Source organism: Micromys minutus (genome assembly GCF_963924665.1).
Source record: "Micromys minutus genome assembly, chromosome: 13".
NCBI lineage: Eukaryota > Metazoa > Chordata > Mammalia > Rodentia > Muridae > Micromys > Micromys minutus.
The window spans coordinates 25,286,765-25,296,993 of NC_137982.1; positions in this window are offsets into that span (position 1 = coordinate 25,286,765).

The following is a 10,229-nucleotide window of genomic DNA, read 5'->3' on the forward strand; positions in this document are numbered from 1 at the left end:
TGCATATAAAAAGGCGAGCATCTTGTTTTCCTAAGGACATGGTGCAGTTCCAGGGGCTGCTTATGGGAACGTCTTGATTGAGTCTGTTTATTTATTGATTGCAGCGGTCCTTCCAGCAGGTGGGAGAAATGTCTGCTCAGCTAGACGAGACTAGTTAGGGCAGCAGATTTGGCAGGTGTTTAAAGCTTTTAAACCCAGGGCCCACGGGGAGTGGGTGAGCCTTTTCCTTTGCACCTGTGGCCTGCTGGCGGCCCCAGTCCGCCCACCGTCTTTCACGTGCCAGCTCTAGGAGGCAAAGGGCACGTGTTGTGACATACCGCTAGTTCCCACTTCCCCCTCCTCTTGTGAAATCAGCTGTGTGTGGTGTGGAATACCGAGTGGGAACAGAACCAGCGGACCCTTATGGTTTGTACCTAAGAAGAAAGATGCTGGACTCGCCTGAGTCTCACATATTCAGTGGCTCTGTTCAATGGGACCTGGAGCCATGAGCCCGTGACAGTTTGGGAGAACACCAACCTTCGCTCTTATTCCTCATGAGCCTGTTGTCTCCTTACTTTCCTTTATTGGCTCTGAAGTGTGGACCGTCATCCTATCTTTCCCTTGTGGCTTCCACGGTCATTTCTTATGGGATTCTAGGACCCTTTTTTCTCTAATGTCTCCTTCACACCACAGACATTTTGAAAATATAGTTTTCTTCATCCCAGGAATGGCTAAACGTCTCCTCCACCCCCTCATTGCTTGTAGGACAAAAAATAATTTTTTAACATTCTTTTCTATGTATGATCAGACCCCAGCTCACCACTGGAGCCCTGGGGAAGCCCAACTACTCCTCGGTTCCCATGGTCCCATTGTGTCTGCATCAAACAACTCTCTCCCTCCTCTGAGGGATCCTTAAAACATACTCATCAGTCTGTTGGGATTCTATTGTCAGCCCCCTTAGCTGGATTCCTTCAGCAGCTGCCTCAGTGCCTGCACTGTTGATCTTTCCATCCAGAAAGTGCTGAAGCTGGAACTGAACCTTTTGCAAAGGTTATGGGAGGGGGACATCTATTATCAAGTTTACTGAAGAGATAAAAGTGGGTTTCAACCCTTTTTCTTCTTATATTCTGAACATAGTGTACCCTCCTCAGCTCTTCCCAGATCCTCCACACCTCCGCACCCACTCAAATCCACACCCTTTCTTTCTTTCTCTCTCTCATTAGAATACAAACAACAATCAGAATAGAACAAAACAAGCAAACAAAAAGACATAGAAAAATACAAGAAACATACAAATACACAGCAGCACATAATCCCATGATCAGAAAATCCATTGCAGCTCAAAATTCGAAACTATAAAATAGAAACAAAAGACCTGTGAGATTAACAACAAAACAAAAGCAAGAAGAGGCCAAATAACACAGAATGGAACAAAGAAACTCCAGTAATAACCACTGACTTAATTTTGTGTTGGTCATTTGCTTCTTAACACGGGGCTTGCCCTTCACTGTAGTTAGTATACCCACTAAGATTCTGTAAAAGAAAGCTGTTTGTTTTCCTTGGGGAGAAGTTATCAATTGAAGATGCTTTTAGGTTGGAAATAGGGAGCTTATGACCACTTCCCTGGTTAGTGCTGGGACCCCATCTGGCCTGCACAGGCCCTGTGTACGCTGCCACAGTCTCTGTAAGTTCATGTGTGTGTCAGTCTTGTGACTAAAAAGGCCTTGTTTCCTTGGTGTCGTCCTTTCTTGATGGGTCTCTTGATGTTGTCCTTTCTTGATGGGTTTTATGATCTTTCTGCCTACTCTTCTGTGAAGTTAATTGAGCCCCTTGAGGACAGATTGATAAAAACCTTTTGTTTAGTCATGAGTGTTCCAAGCTTTGTTGCTCTCTGCACATTGTGCAGTTGTGGGTCTCTGTATTTGTTTCCATCTACGACAGGAGGAAGGTTCTCGGTTGACTGCAAGTGAAGACACTGATCTATGAGTATAGCTGAATGAATGTTGTTAGAAATTATTTTATTACTATGTTTAATAGAACAGTGGCATTCAGTTTTTCTTCAGGTCCCTGGCCTATCTCAGGTTATTGGCCATCCAAGCAGTGTCAGAAATGGGTTGCATCTCATGGGATGGACCTGAAATCCAACCAAATAGTAGCTGGTTACTCCCACAACTTTTGTGCCACTATTGCCTGCATGTCATGCAGGCAGGTCACCATTGTAGACTGAAGGGTTTGTAGTTGAGTTGGTATTTGCCTTTCTCTTCTGCTAGTATACAAAGTACCTTTCTCTCCCATTAGTCAGTAGGGGTGATGGCTCTAGGTAGGTACCCGCTCATCTGTGTTTAGTGAGTTATGTAGGCATTGACTTTGGAAATAGTGTCTCACCACCAATTTGTGGAACAGAGCCTTGCAAATGGCCTTGCAAATAGCTTGGGTGTTTAGGTATTTTCATTATTCAATTAAATGTAACCCATTCCTGACACTGGAGTTTTTATTTGGCAGTGAGAGATGTCTATTTGGGGTTTTTGTCTTGCCCTTTGTTTGGTGATTTCACTTAGATTTCGTTCACACATGTGCATGCACGCGCGTGCGCGCGCGCGCGCACACACAAACACACATACACACAATTTGTTTTTCATAGTATTTATTTTATTTTTTATTTATTTTATAAAATATTATTATAGCTCACAAACTTTGTTACATAGTAATATATGGTGAATATTTTTTTTCTCTTTTTTCTTCCTAAGGACTGAGGCTTCCACATTTTGTCCTTCCTTCTTTTTGAACTTCATACATCTGTGAGTTGTTTCTTGGTTATTCAGAGCTTTCTGGAGCTAGTATCCAATTATCAATGATTGCATATTATGAGTGTTCATTTGTGACTGAGTTACCTCACTCAGGATGATATTCTCTAGCTCCATCCATTTGCCTAGGAATTTCCTAAAGTCGTTGTTTCTAATTGCTAAGTAGTACTCCATTGTGTAAATGCACCACACTTTCTGTATCTACTGTAGTAGATTTCCATATGACTTCTCAAATGGCCTATCGTTTTAGCTCTTCTCTCTAATCCTTCCCCTGAACATAAGTGATTTTTAAGTTCCCTTTACATACAAGTTATTTCTTTCCTTCCTATTCACATACTCTCATCTTTTGTTTCTTTCTTTTTAGTTGTTATAGATGCATGCATATGCATGCCACAGCATTCATATTGCAGAACAGGGATTATGGAGTCTGTTCTCCTCTACCACCTCATAGGGTTAAAGATTGGACTTAGGGGTTAGACCTATTCTACATAGTGCTTCTACCCACTGAGATATCTCACTGAACCAAGATATTTCTCTATGAATTGCTCAATTTACATATTTCTGCAGATTATAAATATATAATAAATAGCTCTCATTACATGAACATAGGAAAAATATAGACAAACATTCTGTTTGCATATGTTTGGCATGTATATATGATGTATGATTATATGCATTTAAATATGGATGCATGTACATATGTGTGTGCACATAGATGTGATATGCAGGTCCAACATTGATGTTAAGTGTCTTTCTCAGTCACTTTGTACTGTATTAAGGCAGGGTCTTTTGTTCAACCTAGAGTGTGTATAGGTTACCTCACTAACTAACCATGTCTCCTGTCTCTGTCTGGTCTTTAGACAGCTGGGATAACTGATGGCTATCATTTCTATTATACATTCTGTGTGTTCCAGGGGTCTGAGCTTTGTTTCTCATGCTTGGGCAACAAACTCTTCAGCAGTAGCCATTTCTAGCCCTATGTATATAGGCATCTATTTATAAACAGTCGATCTATTCTATGCAAAACTTTGATGCCTTAAATTTAGTAAGCAGTGTGTTATCACACAACCTAGTCTATGACAGAGCATACTTTCTAAGGGTCTCAACTTCTAACACTTACTGCAAGTCTGATGTGCTACTTATTCAAGTTAGTCACTGTTGGTTTTGGCAACAGTCTAGAAGCAAAGCAGAAATCCAATTATTTAAGTTTTTACCATACATTCACCTAGTTCCTGTGAAATACTGCTTAGTTAGAGTCCTGAAATAATAACATTGCCAATGTCAATGGCTTTTTAAAAAATGTCAATTTTAGGAGTGTCTCTGGTGAATTAGGATGGAAAAAGTTTCTACTGTTATACAATATAAAAACATTGTACAGATTATTTGCCTCACAATGCCTTAATTTACTTATCCAAGAAGCATGTGTTACATTAATGTGTTACCTTGGTTTCTCTAGTGCCAAAATATAGGGTTCAAGTTGCTCCTTTGCAATTCTTTAATTAGCTATGGATTTTTAATGAAACCGTGGTTATTTCAGTCAACACAATTTTTTCGAATTGCTTGTAGCAGATGATGTTGCAGATACTACATTTTGTGATAATGCTCCACCCGCCCTCCCTCCATAGTCTCTTGCGTGTCATCCCAGAGGGAAGCAGCGAAGGATAAGATCAGTTCTGTCTCTAATGCACAGTTGAAAAGTTTAACCTTCACAGGAGGAATCCTTCAAATATCAATTGATAATATTCATTTGTCATTATGCTAATTTGTAGTTTATTCAATAGAAATAGGATAAAAATAGTTAAAATTTAGTGAACATATTAATGTCTCTGTGTTAGGTTTCTGTGAACTCCAAATATATCAGGTAGTAAGATATTGTATTTTAAAATTTAACCTGTGGCATTAATTAAAGCATACATGATAATACTATTTTTTAAGCAACATGATCACAAGGAGAAAATGGTTGTATCAGGGCATAAAACAGAACACTATTTTCCACAAGCTCATTTATTTTGGATTTTTAATGACCAAAATGTTACTATCATCAATGAGCAAATGATAATTTCTCACTCCATACTGTTCATTTCAACAACTTTCTAGGATTTTGACTGAACATCAGGCAGGTGAAAAAAACCTCTGGTCTAGTAATATCAGAAACCGTCTCAAGTGATTGCTTTTATATTCATTTCTGAATATAAAATCTCACCAAATCTCAATTACCTCCTATGAAACTCAACTTTTCCTTCTGTATAACAGGACCATCATGCCAACTTAGCTATGTGGTTTATGCATTCAAAGAGTTAATTTATGAAAAAGATTCTTTATACATTTCAAGAAACAAAGCATTCAACTAATTAAAGTGTTTAAAGAGGAACAGACATTTAACTCATCTTTATAGAGCTCATTAGGGCTGAAGAAGTAAAAAAAAAAAAAAAAACTAGGACTAGCATGGTGTAACTCAAGCTTTGCCAGCCTTGAAATCCTTCATAACTGTGGGGTGAAGCTCTCTATACTAGTCAAGCAGCTGCAGACACCACTGTGGGCTTGAATCATAAATTCTTTCTTTTCAAAATTTGTTAGATATATTTATTTTATGTGTATGTGTATGGTGTCCCATAAGTATATCATTTTACCAGGTGAATGTAGGTACCCGCAGAAGCCAGAAGAGGGCACTTGAACTTGAACTGAAGTTATAGATGGTTGTGACAAACCAGGAAGTCTTGGAACCAAACCTAATTCCTCTTGTAAGAGTAACAAGTGCTCTAAGCTGCTGAGCCATCACTCTAGCACCCACAAACTCTATCTTTCCATAAATAATCTCTGTTAGGCAGAGAGAGAAGGGGGGGAGAGGGAGAGGGAAAGGGAGAGGGAGAGAGGGAGAGGGAGAGGGAGAGGGAGAGAGGGAGAGAGAGAGAGAGAGAGAGAGAGAGAGAGAGAGAGAGAGAGAGAGAGAGAGAGTAGAAAAAGAATTGCTACAATTATTGCCCTAGTGAGTACATTCATGTACCGTGAATACAGGGTAGGACAACTTCTGTTTATAATAATAAAACACATTCATTGCACACATAAACCTAGAGATATGATCTGATCTTTATAACTTACCTGCTTTCAACTTAATAGATAATATTGGGACTCTTCTTAAAACCAAGACATTTAGATAATATATTCAGCATCCATTCCTACACCCACAGCTGTGAAGCAGGGCACCGCGGCCAACCTTCAGCTCTGCCTGCCTTAGGAAGTCTGTCCTAACTTAAGACATAAAAGTGAGACAGGTCCCCACTCCAATCCCTCCGCCTGCAAGCCCAGTAGTCACAGGCTCTACCCTGCCCTCTCAGAGTTCCGTCTTCCTTCCTGTCCTCACCCCATCCTGCAGTAGATGAGGCATGTCCTGACCCCCATTCCACAGCTCTGCCTGCCTCCCAGGAGTCCTGCTCAAACCAGCAACACCCAGTTCAGCCAACCCCAGAGACAACCAGATGGTGAAAGGCAAGTGCAAGCACATAGTCGACAGGAGCGAATACATTATGCACCATCAGAGTTAGGATACCCAGCTCCTACTATACCAAGCCCTGGATATCCTAACATACCTGAAAATCAAGACTGTGGCCTTAATCCCCATCTCATAATGATGATAGAGCCTTTTAAAGAGGATATTAAAAATTTCATTAAAGGAACACAGGAAAAAACCCAACAGGTAGAAGCCCTTAAAAAGGAGGTAAATAAATCTCTTAAAGAAATACAGAAAAATACAATCAAACGGGTAAAGGAAATGAATAAAAAGCCCCAAGACCTAGAAATGGAAATAAAATCTATAAAAACATCCCACAAATTGAGGCAACCCTAGAGAAGGAAAACCTAGGAAAGAGAACAAGAACTTTAGACGGAAGCATAATAAACAGCATACAAGAGACGGGAAAGAAAATTCTTAGGTGTAGAAGATACCATAGATGAAATTGATACATCCGCCAAAGAAAATACCAAATGAAAAATGTTCCTAATTCAAAACACCCATGAACCTTACGATACTATGAAAGACTAAACCTAAGAATAATAGGAGTAGAAGAGGGTGAAGATTCTCTGTACCAAGGACCAGAAAGTAGCTTCAAAAAAAAATCATAAAAGAAAACTTTTCTAACCTAAAAAGATGGCTATAAACATACAGAAAGATTGCAGAACACCAAAGAAAGTGGACAGAAAAGAAAATTTCCCTGCCACATAACAATCAAAACACTAAATATACAGAGCAAAGAAAGAATATTAAATGCTAAAGGGGAAAAGGCTAAGTGAAATATAAAGGCAGACCTATTACAATTGCACCTGACTTCTCAACAGAGACTCTAAAAGACAGAAGATCCTGGACAGCTCTTTTGCAGATCCTTAGAGAACACAGGTATCAGCCTAGAGTACTATACAGAGAAAAACTGTCAATTACTGTACATAGAGAAACCAAGATATTCCATGACAGTCTAATTTAAACAATATCTTTCTACTAATCTAGCCTTATGGGAGATACTAGAAGGAAAACTCCACCATAAGGAGGGTAATTACACCCAAGAAAACACAATAAATTAATCATCTCATAGCAAAACCAAAAGAATTTCACACATACAGTAACACTCCCAACATTAAAATAACAGAAACTTAACAGTCATTGGTCATCAATGTCTCTCAACATCAATGAACTCAATTCGTCAACAAAAAGACACAAACTAACAGACTAAATACAGGAAAAGGATTCATCATTTTGCTGTATACAAGAAACACACTTCAGTGACAAAGACAGATACTACCTCAGAGTAAAGGCCTGAAAAAGGGTTTTCAAGCACGTAAACCCAAGAAACAAAGTGGGAATAGCCGATCTAATATCTAATACTTCCAACCAAAAGTTATCGAAAGAGATGGGGAAGGACACCTCATACTCATCAAAGAAAAAAATCAATCAAAATGACATCTCAATTCTGAAAATATATGCCCCAAGTGCAAGGGTACCCACATTTGTAGAAGAAAGAATATTAAAGCTCAAATCACACACTGAATGTTTGAAGGCCTTGAAGGGGATGGAAACACCACAGGAAGACCAACAGAGTCAGTTAACATGTACCCCTGCAGCCCCCAACCAAAGAACATACACAGGCTGAAATAAGGCCCAAGTCACATATGTAGCAGACATGCAACTCAATCTCCATATGGGTAACCCACCATTTGGAGCAGAGACTCTCCCTAAAGCTAAAGACAGATTGTGGTATCCATTCTCCAACAGATCTTCCCCTGTGTCAGTAGATGCACCCAATCTGACAGAGACTTGATAAGCCAGGGTTTGGGGTATACTCAGGGGAGTACCCACCCTCTAAGAAGAGTAAGGGAAATAGTAATGGGGCACCATTTGAGATGTGAATAAATAAATAAAAATTTAATAATAAATAATATATTCACACTGAATAATAATGAAGAGGTTTGCTATGAAGTCTAGGTTAACCTTGAACTCATAAACCGCCTGCTTCAACTTCTGGAAATTCTAGGATTTGTAGGATTTGTATTTCATAAACATGTAAGTTCCAAGTTTAATACTTTGATAACTATATAATTTGGAGAATGAAGACAGATACAAAAAAATATGTAAAAGCAGTTTAGTGTGCATTCATAAAGCTCTCACGAGCCATGTAACATCCAAAGTTCTTTATCTGTTTGGAGTTTATCTTGTTTATCTGCAAGGCTTAGGAGCAAAGTACGGAGAAGAATCAAATGCAAGCATGATGTTTGCTCCAACTTAGGGACTGTATCTTCTTCCCTTGCCAGTGTACAAGGTCATATAGTCACAGTCTTTAATACACCTTTTCAACTGTTCAAGAATTCAATTCGTTTATCAAATTTCCTGAAACTTCACCCACTTTTCGAAGCTTTTTCTGATAAACCCTGCTGGTGCTCATAGCTGTTAGTATAATGTTTGAAATCTGCATGCCCTATCAGCTCACTAAGTAAATACTTACCCCTTTAGAATGCTTGACATGCATTTCTAATACTGTTCTGGACACTGCGGCATAGCAGTGGAAAGAGGCAAGAGCTGTCACTGACACAGCCAATAGGAATGCTTAAGTCTGACAGAGAGAGGTCGCTAAGAAGCAAAATCAAATATGGACTGTGCTCAGCCTGTGACAAATGCTGAATATGAGCAAAATCAGAAGATGGGCAGTGTTCACGCTAGCAAGAGCTTAAGCCTTAAATATGTCAGGGAAAGCCTTTCTGGGAAAATGCTAGGAAAGAAAGGGGTAATGTTCCTAGCCAGAAAAACTAACACAAAACCTGAACTAGAGGGTTCTTTTTGTACTTGTCCAAGGAACCAGGACATCGTGGTGAGGCTGTGCTGAGGCTTTGTTCCTGTGCTGCTCACTGGTCCTCAGGGTGGCAGTGTTGAACTAGTGTCCTCTCCAAGAGGTGCAGCTCTGTGGAAGACAGGTCAGTGAAGGATGCCTGGGAAGGGATTAGTGCTCCCTCAAGGACTGAGTTAGGGTCTTCTGGAAGTGAGTTGTTACAAATGATGTCAGTCCTTGTGCTTGGTCTTTTGCATGTAGTCATTTCATGTTGAGCTCTTCATCCTGTGATGTGACCAGACAGACCCTTACCAGACCCGGACTGACATCAGCACAATACTCATGAATCAGAACTAGGAGCCAAATGAGTCTCTTTTCTCTATAAAAGAGCCAACCACGAGTGTTTGTGACAGTAACAGAAAAGAAACAAAACAGCTGTGTTTGAGTAAAGGACAGACTAGTCAAACAAGACGTTAAGAGAAGTAATTAGGACCCTGTCAAGAAGTGGAACCTCTGTCACAACTGACCACTTTGATTTTTGCTGAGGGAGATGCATAAAATAGAATGTTTTGAACCAATGAACTAACGACCTGGTTTCATTTAGCGTTAACAGCTTCACTGCTGAAACACAGTTTTATACTGGATGAGAGAGGCCATGTGACACAAGAATGGACAGTGACAGTGTAAGACAGGTAGTCATTCCAGTGGATGGGCAGCCATGAGAAGTTATTTTTAATTGACAAGTGTCTGGGAAATAAAGGGGGAAAAGGAGCAAAAGAAAATTGCAAGATTTTGGACTTAGCAACTGTAGTCTTCACTGAGTGATGCTACTTAAGATGGCTGTGAATGAAAACAGCAGCAGGAACCGATAGCCAAAGTATTAGAATTTGGAATTGAATATATGGCCAGGTATAACCCATTAAAGTCATTCACCAAAACCAAGTAGGAAATCAACTACAAAAAAAGCTGTGATGGCTGAATTCTGAGCTGTGATTGAGTACAAATTAAATTTGGTAAGCAGCTAGAATTAAATCTACATAATAAAGCTTGTATATAATTGCATTAAGTCTAATAGCTCCAAGAGTACTATGGAGATAAATTAAAACATCACTGAAGATAAATTAAAAGTGACTTAAGT